Raw genomic sequence first — 15964 nt, forward strand, 5'->3', positions numbered from 1 at the left:
GTGTTGTGATGAGGAGGGGTAGATTGAGATGGTTTGGGAGGTAGGATGTGACTGGAGTGTATTGGTGCTGTGATTAGGAGGGGCAGATTGAGATGGTTTGGGAGGAAGGATGGGACTGGAGTGTATTGGTGTTGTGATGAGAAGGGGTAGATTGAGATGGTTTGGCAGGAAGGATGGGACTGGAATGTATTGGTGTTGTGATGAGGAGGGGTAGATTAAGATGGTTTGTGAGGAAGAATGGGACTGGAGTGTATTGGTGTTGTGATGAGGAGGGGTAGATTGAGATGGTTTGGGAGGAAGGATGGGACTGCCGTATATTGGTGTTGTGATGAGGAGGAGTAGACTGAGATGGTTTGGGCATGTGGAGAGGATGGGAGATGACAATTGGGTGCAGAGTGTGAAAAGTGTTAATGCTGGAGGTTGGGTTGCGAGAGACAGACCGAAAAAAACCTGAGAAGAGATCATAAGGGATTGAACAGGGAGGCTGCCAGAGATCAAGCAGCATGGAGAGTTGCCATTAGGTGACCAAGGCCGATACATGGAAGCAGGTTGGAGCCTTTGTAAACGACACAAAACGAAAAGAAAAAATGAAACGAAATGATTATCGTATTTATTGCCCATTCTCCATCATCACTGCTGAGGTATAACAATAGATTAAAGCTGGAATACGATGCTAGTCACGTAGAAGTGCTATGTAAGTGGAGCCGAAGCATTGCCTTATTCTGCCACTTAGCTACGTGAAGTATTGTCTCATATAATGCTAGTCACGAAGAAGTGCTTTGCTAAAAACAGCTTCCATGTCATCTTGTCTTTCAGCATCTGTGTCTTCCCTCCTGCTCACACTTTCCTCTTTTTTCTCTCCACCACATCCCTCCACCTCTTCCTCGGCCTCCCTCTCCCTTTCTCACGCTGCACCTCGCTCACATACACTCTCCTAGTCAGTCTCTCAATCTCCATTACCTCCACATGGCCAAATGATCTCAGGGTACTTCTCCCAACACTTTCAATCACATCCACATCAATACCACAACGCTCCTTCACTTCCTCACTTGTTCGTCTGTCTCTCCACGTAACTCCACATCCACATTAACACCATAACTCTCCTTTACTTCCTCATCTGTCTGTCTGACTCTCCATGCAACTACAGATCCACATCAACACCACTACAACCTTCCACTTCCTCATTGTCTCTCTATCTCTGTTAACTCCCAATCCACATCAGCACCACAACGCTGCTTTACTTCTTCATTTGTCTGTCTGCCTCTCCACGTAATTCCACATCCACATCAACACAACGCTTTTTCACTTTCTCATTTGTCTGTCTCTCCACGCAACTCTACATCCACATCAACAAAACAACGCACCTTTACTTCCTCATTTGTCTGTCTGTCTCCACTAACTCAATATCCACATCAACAACTCAACGCTACTCCTTTGTCTGTCTGTCTCTTCACGTAACTCCATATCCACATCAACACCACAACGTTCCTTTACTTCCTTATTTGTCTCAGAGTTGCCGTAAAATACACAATGAAAGAAAACGTAATTTTTGTACAAATTTTATGGTATACTCGTGTATTATGAGCATAGCAGGCATACTATGAATCATGAAATAAAACATATCCTGATTGGTGTGTATTGAAGTTAAATGGTTAAAATACCAAAATATATCTTCAGTAAATGCTAAAATGTAACTAATCAAGCGACATAAAGACATAATTTTATCTACACACGACAAATAATAGAGAGACTAACCATGTACCTAATACATTCGATAGTCTATCCCTGCACAATAAAAGAGTGTATGTGAGTGAAGTGAAGGAGGGGAGAGGAGGGGGAGATCGAGGGTAAAATAGAGGGATGGAGTAGAAAGGTGTATGAGAGAGGAAGGTGTAAGTTGGGGGGATGGAGATTGAGAGACTAAGCACGAATTGATTACATCCGTTTATAATTTCTAATCGTGAAGTGATGCTGGCCATCATACTATGCCAAACTCATTCACTGTTCACCTACACACGATTTGCGGCGATATTTGCTGTCGTCATTCCTGAACACTTTTAATATGACCGTAAGTGTTTAGCATTTGCCTTGTTAATAATTTGCCAAGTAATAATGCAGCAGAAAGTGAGATGTGTGAACATTAGGGTTAGGGTTGCGAGAAGCAGACCGAAGAAAGCCTGGGGCGAGGTCAATGAGTGTGACCTCAGGGATAAGGGACTGGATAGAAAGACTGCCAGAGATCAAGCATCATGGAGAGCCGCCATTATGTGACCAAGGCCGATGCATGCAAGCAGGATGGAGCCTTTATAAACGAAACGAGACGAAAAACGAAGCTATGATAGCACCGTACAGCTGGCCTGGACATGGCACTTATACTGTAGATGACACACAGCAATAAAAGTGATTTAGTTCTCACCTAACACTACCAGTCTGATGTAGCCATTCAGTCAGGAGATCATTCCAACACTCAAGGTGTTTACTGTGCACGGCCATGTCAGGCAATGTACACATGGGGCTGGAGGTGGCTGGGTTGAACACAGAGGACTGGGGTGACCTGGAGGTTCACCTACCGCCATAGCAGGGGGTCAGTCCTCATGTTACGACACTCCAGCCATTGTGGAAGTGTTGCCACTGAGAGGATATGATAAACATAGTGTCAGTGAGAGGCAGTGTCTGTGGCAGCCATCCAACGCGGGTGACGCTAAGTACCCGCGCACACGTCAGTCCTGGCAACACCCTTCACTGGTGCACTTAGGGTACCAGTGCAAGGGGCCAAAAGAACACCGGGGCAAGGTTTGACTGATGGCATGAGGAGTGACATTATTTGCCTCCTCTACAACACAAAGACATGTCACTCAACAAAACCAAACAGGAGATGGAGCACGAGGAACCTGCCGAACTCAGTGTAAATATGATAAGGCCAAAGACACAACACATACGGTAATGAAGAGACCAACACAGCAGCAACTGAGCAAAATATTGGAGGTGACCGACTACTCCAAGGATTAATAGATGTGATTTCAAGGTGGCGATCATCATCCACTCACTTGATGTAGTGCTGCCTACTTCTTCCTTCACCTTTATCAGTCTATTCCCATGTCTGCCCTCCTCGTTCCCTATTTCTTACCACCATCCACTCACTTGATGTAGCGCTGCCTACTTCTTACTTCACCTTTATCATTCTTTTCCCTTGTCTGCCCTCCTATCTTCCTATTTCTCACCATCATCCACTCACTTCATGTAGTGCTGCCTACTTCTTCCTTCACCTTTATCACTCTATTCCCATGTCTGCCCTCCTCGTTTCCTATTTCTTACCATCATCTACTCACATCATGTAGTGCTGCTACTTCTTCCTTCACATTATTTTGTTTGCACACTTTGTCGGGACCGTCCCAAAGTTAGAATAATACATAACTCACTCTTCACTCATTCTTGATGTGGGCGGATGTGCGTAGGGTTCATTAAATAGAAAACCAGTGTGGCCAGTGATCACAGCTTTGAGGTCCAATATTTGTTTGATTCTTATGATGTACCTTTATGTATGTCCTGTATTATTATTATTCCATCATCCAATCCTACATTGCCCCATGAGGAGTGTAGAAGCCTGGGGCTAGGCAGTTGGTCTCGGCATTTAAGATGAGAGTGACCAGCCTCACTCATCCCTGAGTGGCATTACATGAGCAGTCAACCCCAACCATCCCTTGGATATAAACCTACACCGGCTCAATCCGTATGGAGCGCAATAATTACCCACTAATCCACCAGGTGCCAAAATTTTGTTATATGGTTATCACCCAGCATAGTAAATGGTTTCCTGGTGTACAGGAAACCATTTGGCTTGTCACTCAGTGTAGAGTCACCCACAGGCAGAAGGAAAAGGAAAGAATGAAGAAAAGAAAGACAGAAGAGGGAGTGTAAAGTCACCCGTAGGCAGAAGGACAAGGAAAGAATAAAGGAAAGAAAGACAGAAGAGGATGGAAGGAAAGAAGGATAGAAGACAGGAAAGGGTAGACACCCGAGAGCAGCACTACATCGAGTGAGCGGATGGTGAGCGCCCCCACCTACCACAATTATTATTATTATTATTATTATTATTATTATTATTATTATTATTACCGGTATTATTACCGGTATTGTTATTATTATTATTACTATTATTCCTCACCCTGCCCTTGGGTGGGAAAGGAGGTCCGGATGATGATGATGATGATTAATTATTATTATTATTATTATTATTATTATTATCATCACCATTATCATGTCTTTTTATTTTATAGTGTGGTGGGCAACAAGCACTGCAACAGTCCTGGATTGGAACTCCTATAAATACTTTTGGAGAATGGCCTGGTATCTCCACACTCAGTCTGCTATATATTGTGTCAGGTATGTCTCTATCTGATCACTTTATCTATTTTTCTATCATCTGTGTCTATCTATCTGTTGCAAGGCACCTTATTCCTGTAAGAGATGGCCGCTAACAAATTGCCTCCATGTTACCCTGTCCCCTGCCCTCCCTCCAACTCACACCCCTCCTCTCTCTTATCTCTCTCCATTCCATCACTCCATCTTATCGTTGGCCTCCTCCTCCACCTCATTCACGTGTACTCTTCCTGTCAATCTCTCATTTTCTATCCTCTCCACTCCATCTCATTCTTGGTCTCCCTTCCCATCTCACTCACATGCACTCTTCTAGTCAGTCTCTTATTGTCCATCTTCTCCACTTCATATCATCCTTGGTCTCCCCCCCCCCCCACCTCACATGCATGCTTCTAGTCAGTCTCTTATTCTCCATCCATTGCACTCCATCCCTCTCCTCATTCTTGGTCTCCCCCTCCCGATCTTCCTTTCCACCTCACTGGTAAACTCTTCTGGTCAGTCTCTCATTCTCCATCCTCTCCACATAGCCAGACCATCTCAGAGTATTTCTCTTAACACTGTCAACCACATCAACACCACAATGCTGCTTTACTTCCTCATTTGTCAGTCTGTCTGTTTGTCTACTTAACACAACATAAAATAACCATCTCTCCATCTTGACTCCTGAGATATACAGGATATTAATGCCAGAATATGAAGAATTTAAGTGAGGATATTTATGAGGTGGAGTCAGGATTCCAGGGGCTGGAATGGTGAGGGAGTGAGTATGTACTTATAACTTGCCTTCCTATAATTGGGGGGCACCCGCAGTCCACTCACACTGTGTAGTGCTACCTACTGGTGATTCTACCCCGACTGACAAACCAAGTGGTCTTTTGTAGTCCAGGAACCATTTACTATGCCAGGGTGGTTGATATTAATACCTAGCATTAGTAATGACATGCTGCTCCATAACTGCCATCTTGACAATGCACGGTGGTGGTGCCATGGACAGCTGCCATCAGGTGAAAAGACCTACACATGCTATAGCATCATAATTGTTCTCTAAATATGTTAACTTATAAATAACATGCCTTTATTAAAGCACCAACTTAATGTCACTGGGTTAATATAGAAATTAATAAATATATCATTTATAAACTTGGATGTACAGTAATGACATGCAGTATCACTGTGGAAGATATCTTAACCCTCTGAGTATGAAAGGTGCTTCCATGTTACCAAATAGTGGCAACAGGAGACACAAATGCATAGGTTTTTATGAAGCTAAAAACCCATTTTACCTCTGCTGAAAGCACCTTAGGACAGGAGGGTCATCCTTCACCATGCCCACTGCACAAGCATTGGTTGCTGGAGTGATGGTGTCATGACAGGAGACTAAGTACAGCATTTGTAAAATTGTTCCTAGCTGTGCCATTTTCCTGTGCTCACCATCCACTCACTCAATGTAGTGCTGCTTTGGGTGTCGATCCTTTCCTCTCTTCTGTCCTTCCTCTTTTGTCTTTCTTTCCTTCATTCTTCTTTCTTCTGCCTACGGGTGACTTTTCATTCTCTCCTCTGTGTTTCTTTCCTTCTTTCTTTCCTCTTCCTTCTGGCTATGTGTAATTCTACACTGAGTGACAAGCCAAATGGTTTCCTGTACACCAGGAAGCCATTTACTAGATAGATAGATAGATTAATCCCCGAGCTAGACCTCATCAGATCATAAAGCCCTGCTAGGGTTACAGGAGAGCGCTACCCCTCCCAGCACAGCAGCCCTGGGTGGGGTGCGAACTCGCAACCTCACGATTACGAGCCCGACACCCTACCACCGAGCTACCGCACCCCCCCAGCTATTTACTATGCTGGGTGGTAACCATACCAAATTATGGTGCCTGGTGGTTTAGTGGGTAATTAAGGCTCTCCAATTGGACTGAGCCTGTGTACAGTAGGCGTATATCCAAGGGGGTGACTGGGGTTTACTGCTCACATAATGCCACCCGGGGATGAGTGAGGCTGGTCACTCTCATTTTAAATGTCAGGACCAACTTGCCTAGCCCCGGGTTCCTACGCTCCTTGTGGGGCGACATAGGACGAGATGATGGGCGGATGGAATATCTTTTTTTTTTTTTTTATACAGAAGATAAACAGAGGTAGAAAAAAAAAAAAGAATGGTTACATCAGATTACAAGTGTCCTCCACTCATAAAAATGAATTACACTTCAACTATTGTAGGTTGAAGTTTTGGGAGATTTTATTCTGGGGAAGTGAGTTCCAGAGAGAAGCAGTTCGGGAAATAATGAAATCTGATAGGCAGAAGTTGTTCAGTATGGCAGTGTATCAGTAAAAAAGAAAGAAAGAAAAAAAAGATGAGATCATAAAGTGTGACATCAAGGATAAGGGACTGATAAAGAGGGTGCTGGAGATTGAGCAGCATGGACAGCAGCCTTCCGGTGACCAAGGCCAACACATACAAGCATGTAGGAGCCTTGATAATTGAGTGATGGATGGGTAAATAGACTGACAAGTAAACAGATAGACATAAATAGACAAACAGATAGCAAGATATATAATGCTTTGTTTTGTTGTACAGTGAGTAGATTTAATTGATTTTCTTTTTTTTCTAGATCTGGGAGCAGGGCAATGAAATGGTGGGGACAGGGCGACATGGAGGCGAATTGTTTGTGGCCACCCCTTACGGAATTGAGGCGTCTGATGATAGATAGATAGATAGATAGATAGTAAAGTACACAACCTGGCCCATAATGAACTCCATCAGTGCTGCCTTCAGTTGGACTCTGATGGAGTGACCGATAGGAAGGTAAGAGCATGGTTTAGTGTAAGAAGTGGAGTATAGTAGTGGTAGTAAGGGTTTTAGTAGTAGTAGTGATTGTAATGAGAGTAGTAGTTACAGTAGTAGTAGTTGTTGTAGCAGAAGTAATAATAGTGATTGTTATAGTAGCAGTAATACTAGTAGCACAGTAGAAGTAATAATAGTAGTTGTAGTAGTAGTAATAATAGTAGTAGTAGTTGTGATGGTTGTAGTAGTAGTAATAGTAGTAGCAGCTGTTGTGATGGTTGTAGTAGCAGTCAGACACAGAGGCATTGATATTTATTTTATACAGGCATGTTGGCGTCTTTATAAATGATACAAACAGATAGGTGTTGATATTGTATGAGGTGTGACAAAAAAGAAACGGGACACTGGCTGCTAATCACACAATTCATCAGCCACACATTAATGAAGTACATTACAGTGTTGCCCAACATCTCAGCACTGTATGAGAAAAGCAGCACTTCAATTAACCTATTATCTTTCTTTTCACAGGTGGTTTTGTAGCTCCTGTCAAGTGCCCTCTGTCACAGAATGAGCCTTGAGCAAAGGATTAACATCAGGTTCTTGGCTAACATAGGAAAAACTCCAGCAGAAGCCCTTGCCATGCTGAAGGATGTGTACGGAGAGGAAACAGTGTTCCGTACACGTGTCTATGAGTGGCACAAGAGGCTCAGGATGGGGCGGAGTGACATGAAGGATGACCCAAATCCAGGATGTCCCTCAACAACAAGAAATGATGCCAACATCCAGAAGCTCAAGGAACTGGTGCAGAGTGATTGCAGACTGAGCAACTGGGATTAAATAAGGAGTCAGTGAGGTCCATCTTATTGAAAGATTTGGGCATGCGGAAGATTTGTGCAAAGTTGGTGCCTAAACTGCTCTCCGAGGACCAAAAGACCCGCCATGTGGATGTGTCACGGGGCATTTTGGAGCATCACCCCGCCCCATCCTGAACCTCTTGTGCCACTCATAGACACGTGTGCGGGACACTGTTTTCTGTCCCTACACATCCTTCAGCATGGCAAGGGTTTCTGCAGGAGTTTTTCCCAAGTTAGCCCAGAACTTTTCTTTTTTTTTCTTTTTTTTTCCATGCGAGGAAGACGACACCAAAGGCCATGAGCCCGCAATAACAGTTCCCTCCAAGAGAAAAACAAAATACAAGAGAGAGCCAAATTCAAGATCCATTCATTTCGAGATGCTTGGACAAACTGCGTTTGAAAGACTGGAGATCAGAGGCAGCAAGAAATACAGACAAAGGAAGACAGTTCCAGAGTTGACCTGTTGCATAAATGAAGGACTGGGAGCAACGGTTAACTCTTGCATTAGAGAGTTGGACAGAAAAGGAATGAGAGTTTGCTGCTAGACGGGTGCTACACGCCTGTCGTAGAGGTGGAGGAGTGCATGCAGACAGTTCAGAGAAGCAGTGACCATTAAAGTAGCGATAGAAAAGAGATAAAGATGCAACAGTGCGGTGAAGAGACAGAGGTTGAAGGGAGTCAGTAAGAGGAGGAGAGTTTATGAGACGAAAAGCCTTTGACTCCACCATATTGAGAAGAGCTGTATGTCTCCCCACACATGGGAGTTGTACTCCACACAGGGGCGGATAAAACCCCTGTATAGAGTCAACAATTGTGCAGGGGTAAAGAAAGAACGTAGTCGGCTTAGCACACCTAATCTCTTGGAAGCAGATTTTACAAGAGATGTAATATGGTCTTTCCAAGATAAGTCCTGAGTAAATGAAACCCCAAGCATGTTCAAGGATGATGCAGGATTAAGTTGAATATTATTAAACATTAATGGGTACACCTGTGAAAGATTAGGCTGAAGTTTTGCAGTATGGCGGTATAACATTCCAGTCATGAGTGCTACCAGATGCCCATGTAGCACAGGGGAAGGCATGGAGAGGTGGCACAATGGACTCAACTTCGTCTGAGCATTTGCCATAGAAGTATCTGTAAAATAATGCAAGGGAGGCAACATTCCTTCTTAACTGTAGGGGAGGTAGTTCATTTGTAGTAGTAGGGTTATTAATAATTCCAGCAGCTTTGTTCTGAATTTTGTCCAGTTGTTTTAGTGAAGCCTCCCTACATCCATTCCAGAAGGGTAAGCAATATTCCAGATAATGCGTTGATTGTAAGCCTTAGCTTGGTGAACTGGACCAACTTACATTTTGTGACATTATAATAATTATGTCACACACGTATGGGTTGGTTATATGGTTACTACCCAGCGATGTAAATGGTCTCCTGGCTTACAGGGGGGCTGGTAGGTAGACAAGCAGGTAGGCTGGCAGGCAAGAAGGCTAAACAGCAAGCTAGCCAACATGCTAGACAGCAGGTTGGATAGCAGGCTGACATTTCCTGTTCATACTACTACTGCTACAACTACTTCTACTACTGCTACTACTACTACTACCACCACCACCATTCCTACTACCACCACCACCACCACCACCATTCCTACTACCACCACCACCACCACCACCACCATTCCTACTACCACCACCACCACCACCACCACCATTCCTACTACCACCACCACCACCCTGGTCGGGGTTGGGATGCATGCCAGTAAAAAGGATAAATAAAAATGTGGCATATATTTTAGGTGAATATCATCAACCCAAACGACTAAATTAGCAATGGGAGAATGGAGGGTGAGACTAACTAGGAAAGTGTATGTCATTGAGTCAGAGGGGGGGGGGAGAGGGAGGGGAAGAGAGAGGAAGAGGTTAAAATTCGGAGTATGAATAGTGAGAGCCTAACTAGGAGAGTTGATGTGAGTAATATGGAGAAGGTAGAGAGAAGGGGAGACCGAGGAAGAGATGGAGGGGGGAGGTATATGAGAGACGGGGTGAAAATTCAGAGTATGGAGGGTGAGAGACTAACAAGGAGAATGTGAGTGAGATGCAGAGGGGAGAGGGAAGGGGAGAAAGAGGAAGAGATGGGGGGATGGAGGAGAAAGGTATGAGACACGGGGTGAAGGCTGGGAGTATGGAGGGTGAGAGACTAACTAGGAGAGTGTACGTGAATGAGGTGGAGGGTGGAGAGGGAGGGGGAGACCGAGGAGGAGATGGTGGAATGGAGGAGAGCGGTAGGATAGGGCCTGTAAGAGAAAGCTGGGGATGTAACTTGGGAATATGGAGGGTGAGAGACTAACTAGGAGTGTATGAGTGAGATGGAGAGGGGAGAGGGAGGAGGAGACCAAAGAGGAGATGGAGGGATGGAGCAGAGAGGTACAGTACATGAACTGGGGGGTGTATGTTGGGGGGAGGGTAGGGGACAGGGTGACATGGAGACGATTTGTGGCCACTCCTTACGCGATGAAGGCGTCTGACTATAGATGGATATATAGAGAGGAATAATACTAAGGGTAAACATTAGTCAGCATAATAAAAACAAGTATTTTATTTCGAACCAGAGAAGCTTCGAATCCCGTCAGTCACCCTCTGACCGTGAGAGGGGGAGGACGCTCGATCTGTGAGTCTATTCTCAGTGCTTAACATATCACTTTCTAGGAACCATTCTAACAAAAACAATGAAGAATTACTCTTATGTACCTGTATTTGCATACCTGTATACACATCTTTATATACTTATACATGTGTACATCCCTGTACATAATATAATGGTATGTATTTACAAAAATACAATAAATCCTCAATAATGCAACTGTATAGCACACATTAACAACTTTATACACACACACACACACACACACACAATAAGATCAGAACGAGAAAGAGAAGAACTGAGTAAATTTAAAGAAATAATATCAGTAGTCATGGAGGAAAACAACAAAGCTCAAGAAGAGATTGAAGAGGTGTTTAGGTTAGGAAAGTATGAGGAAGGAGGGGCAAGGCCACTGAAGGTAAAGTTTAAGTCTCAGGCAACAGTAAACGAAATTATCAGTAGAATATGGAAATTATCAGACAAGGAAGGGTTCAAAGATGTTTGGATAAGGAGAGATGCAAATAAGGAAGACAGAGCTAAAATAAAGGAGTTAGTAAAGAAATCTATCTATCTATCTATAGTAAAGGTAAAAAACGAACAGAGAACGGAGGAAGAGAAGACTGTTTTATTGGAGAGTCATGGATCAGAAATTAAGGAGGTGGTACCGGCGGAGAGGAGAAAAAAGGGTATAAAAACATCAAAAATAAATGGAAGGTGGCATATACTAATGATGATGGTTTAATATCGGCAAGGATAGAAATCAACGATTTTTTGAGGGTACATAAACGTTATGTGCTTTGTAGAGACCAAATTAAGAGAAGATATTGATGTTCATATGGATGATGGTAAATACAAACTGTGGAGAAGAGACAGAAAAGAAAAAACGGGAGGAGTGATGATAGCAGTAAAGAACAACATAATGAAGATCCCGTGGAAATGGGAGAAGGCAGGGCTGAGGTGATAAACATGAAATTTGAAACTGGAGAGAATAGCATGAGAGACATGGCAGTAGTGTATGTTCCCCCTAAGACAAGAACATGGAGTGATGATGAATATCGGGAAATGTTGTCTGACATGGCTAGCTATTTAAAGAAAATGATTGAGAAAATTAACAATATAATTTTAATGGGTGACTTCAATTTTAAAGAGGTTAACTGGGAGGAATGGGACTCAGGAGGCAGCGAAGATTCGTGGGGCACTATATTATTAAATATAACAATGAACAATGTGATGTCGCAATGGGTCAAAGAAGAGAAACGTTTCCGAGGTGAGGACACACCAGCAAGACTAGACTTACTGTTTACCAAAGTACTCGATGTAATAGAATCCTTGAAATATCTGTGTCCTATTGGAAAAAGTGATCATGTGGTCACTGAGTTCCAGATGATAACAGGGAATGTGGAGCCAAGAGACGAGTTTTATAAGTAGGGAAGATACAACTTTGGGAAAGCAAACTTTACAGGATTGAGGAAATTTTTCGAAAATGCAGATTGGAGAAAATTCAGATAAACAAGAGATACAGAGGAAGTGGGATGTTTTTCTAGGCCTCTATAATTCGGGAGTGGAAAAATTTGTGCCAAGAGTAAGGGGGAAAGAAAACAAGAAAAAGGAGTGGTTTAATAGAAGGTGTATGATAGCAAAAAAAGAGACACGGCATGGAACAATTGGAGAAAGAGAGGTAACAACAGAACAAAGGAAGAATATTAAAGAACTATAAATGAATACACAGGAATACGCAGAGAGGAAGAAAGGAATTTTGAAAAAGGTATAATAGATATATGTAAGGATGAACCCAAACTGTTTTATAGATTTGTCAATGGCAAACTGAAACAAAAGGGATCACCAAACTGAAAGTAGGAGAGGTCTATAAAGATGCACCAATGCAAGCTGAAATAATGAACAAATGTTTCCAATCAGTTTTCACTAATGAAAAGGAGTTTGTGGAAGGGGAGTGACTACAATTTTGTGATAAAAGATATAAAAGTGGATGTACAGGAAGTGTATAAATTACTGGAATTTCAAGATGTAAGGAAAGCCCCAGGACCAAATGGAATCTCTAATTGGGTACTGAAGGAATGCAGAAAACAACTGGCGGATAAGATTCATGGTTTAATTGTGTTTTCTGGAAGAGGGGAAAGTGCCTCAAGAATGGAAGAAGGCAAATGTGGTACCAATTTATAAGGGAGGAAACAAGGAAGAACCCCTGAATTATAAACCAGTGTCCCTGACAAGCATGGTCGCAAAATTGTGTGAAAGAATTCTGAAAGATACATGGATAAAATATCTGGAAGAGATGAATATTTTGGCTGATAGCCAGTTTGGATTTTGAAGTGGGTCATGTGTTCCAAACTTGTTGAGTTTTTATTCAAGAGCGATTGACGTGCTACAGGAGAGAGATGGTTGGGTGGATTGTATGTATTTAGATTTGGAGAAGGCCTTCGACAAGGTACCCCATAAGAGACTAATGTGGAAACTAGAGCATATAGGAGGAATGAAGGGGAACCTCCTGGAATGGATGAGAGACTTTTTGAGAAACAGACACATGAGGACAGTAATAAAGGATAGGATGTCTGGATGGAGGGAAGTAACAAGTGGAGTCGCACAGGGCTCGGTGTTGGCGCCAGTGATGTTCCTGATTTATGTAAATGATATGGTAGACGGAGTAAATAGTTATGCAAGTCTGTTTGCTGATGATGCAAAGATCTTGAGGAAGGTAGAGGTTGAGGAGGATTGTAAAATGCTGCAGGAGGATCTGGATTGGTTACACGATTTGAGCCGGATGTGGGAAATGAACTTTAATGCAAAGAAATGTAAAATATTGGAAATGGGTAAAAGTACCAAGAGGCCATCATTGAATTATTTTATGGGTAATGAACCAATCACAAAAGCGAGAGAAGAGAAAGATTTGGGAGTGCTGGTCCAGGACAGTTTGTCACTTGAAAAACACATTAACAAGGTAGTTAGAGAGACGTAAAAACTCCAGACTAATATAAGAGTAGCTTTTCATTATATGGATGAGGAGATGATGAAAAAAATGATAGTGGCCATGATTCGCCCCAGGTTGGAATATGCAGAAGTAGTGTGGTCCCCACACAAAAAGAAAGATATAAACAAGACTGAGAGAATACAAAGAACAGCAACCAAAATGGTCCCCAGTCTGGAGAAAGAGAGGCGACGTGATTGCAGTGTTCAGGACCACGGTGGGAGTAGATAAAATTGACAAAGAAGATCTGTTTTTATGGGATAAGAGAGCAACAAGAGGTCACGGAATGAAACTGAAGAAACCAAGCTGCTTGAAGGATATCAAGAAATATAGTTTTCCTTATAGATGTAGAGACCTGTGGAATAGCCTGGACAAAGAGATCGTCCAGTCTAAAAACTTTTCATTCAATCATTCATTGCCAGACGCCATGTATCCCAGACGGGGTGGCCAATGGCTTAGAGTTAATTGTTTTACAGGGAGGGGCACTAATAAAAACTTAAACGAGTTTAAAGCTAAATTTGACATTGAGAAACAGAGACGGGACCCCACGAGCGTAGCTCATTTCCTGTATATCACAATTAGGTAAATACAATTAGGTAAACACACATACACACACAAATATATATATATATATATATATATATATATATATATATATATATATAAGAACCTCTGTGGTAATGTATGCGTTTTCGTACATGGAAGAACGAGGGTTCGCGCCCTGCCAGGGTAATAAACTTTGCGAACGTTCTTCCAGCCATATACTGCTTTGGCGGACATAAGGAGTGCTGTGGTTGAACCAGTGTCGCATACTATAAAGTATGCTTGCATCCAGTCTGCTTGTGTGGGCTGTTTACACTTGGTTCACAGACAACATACACATCCAAAGCCACTGCAGCACTACATTTACACTTACAAGCACTTCTCACCCTACAGACAATCTCTACGAGACAGCCAAAGCCACTTGGTAGAGATACATTGGCTGTATCGTCCCCACCTCGGTCGGGATAGGCCGGTCCTGCAGTGGACACTCAAATGGCTAATGATATATATATATATATATATATATATACACAGGTAAGTCCTTAATTCACGCGAACTTTTTTCACGCGATTTTGGTTATCCACGATTTTTTCGTACATTAAAACATAAAATTATAGTATTCAAATAAATAATTTTAATATACAAGAGAAATAAATAAAATATAAAAATGCCTACCTGCTGCCCGTGTGCATACGTATATGTGTGTGTGTGTGTGTGTGTGTGTGTGTGTGTGTGTGTGGGAGGTCGGTCTACCACGCACCACACAGTCAGTTTGAATCCTACGGTTGAACCATGCATGACTCACGAATCGTTATTTGTGGCTTATTTTTCTGCCTTTCAGTGACTGCTTGCCTTGTCTGCCAACATGGGGCCTATGCATAGTGCTAGTGATGCATGTGGTAACACATCAAAACGGACTCGTAAAGTGATGTTGCTGACAGAGAATGTTAAAGTGTTGGACAAACTTACGGGAGGAATGTTGGCGACAATTCTCCGTCAGGACGATTCCCCGTCATTTATTTACATACCAGTTTCTTTAGCAAGTACAGTACACTAGTTTTTCACTTATATGAGTTATAAAATCTCCCAGAAAATTAGTTATTAAAGTATTAATTAATCAATAATAAGTATAATTATAGAATGACTGGGAATCGTCCATCTTTTGATGGTGAATTGACTTCATGGTGAATTGTCTCTGAACAGTGTGTTTAGGTTGAGTCAACTGTTCTTACAATAAAGAAGACAGAACGTAGCATACGGGAGTCAGTGAGGGCTAGTGCACCAGACTGTGCTAAAGTGTCTCCACCTATGCCTGTGAACTGGCTCGGAACCGTATGCTTGGGGTGAATGAGTCAACTGTTTGGACAATAAAGAAGGCAGAACGTAGCATATGGGAGGCAGTGAGGGTTTTTGCACCAGACTGCTGAAGTGTCTCCACCTACGCTTGTGCTTGTCAGGTTTCAGTGTTAAATTTCTTACATTTTTGTTGTTTTTCATACTTTATGCTAGTTTATAAGGTGTATGTAGTGCATAAACAGTATTATTCAGATGTAATATACTTAGTAGATATGCGAAATTATGTGCACACAAGGGCATACTGTATACGCGAATTTACCACATACGCAAAGGGTCTGGGAATGTAACCCTCGCGTGAATTAAAGGTTTACATATATATATATATATATATATATATATATATATATATATATATATATACCGGTATATATATATATAGGGTATAAGGAGCAAAATGAAGAAATGTACAATTCCTACAAAAATGCATTTTTACTTTTC

The sequence above is a fragment of the Coenobita brevimanus genome, chromosome 52, assembly GCF_032717465.1.
Source record: "Coenobita brevimanus isolate Jiangsu-jjx chromosome 52, ASM3271746v2, whole genome shotgun sequence".
Lineage (NCBI taxonomy): Eukaryota > Metazoa > Arthropoda > Malacostraca > Decapoda > Coenobitidae > Coenobita > Coenobita brevimanus.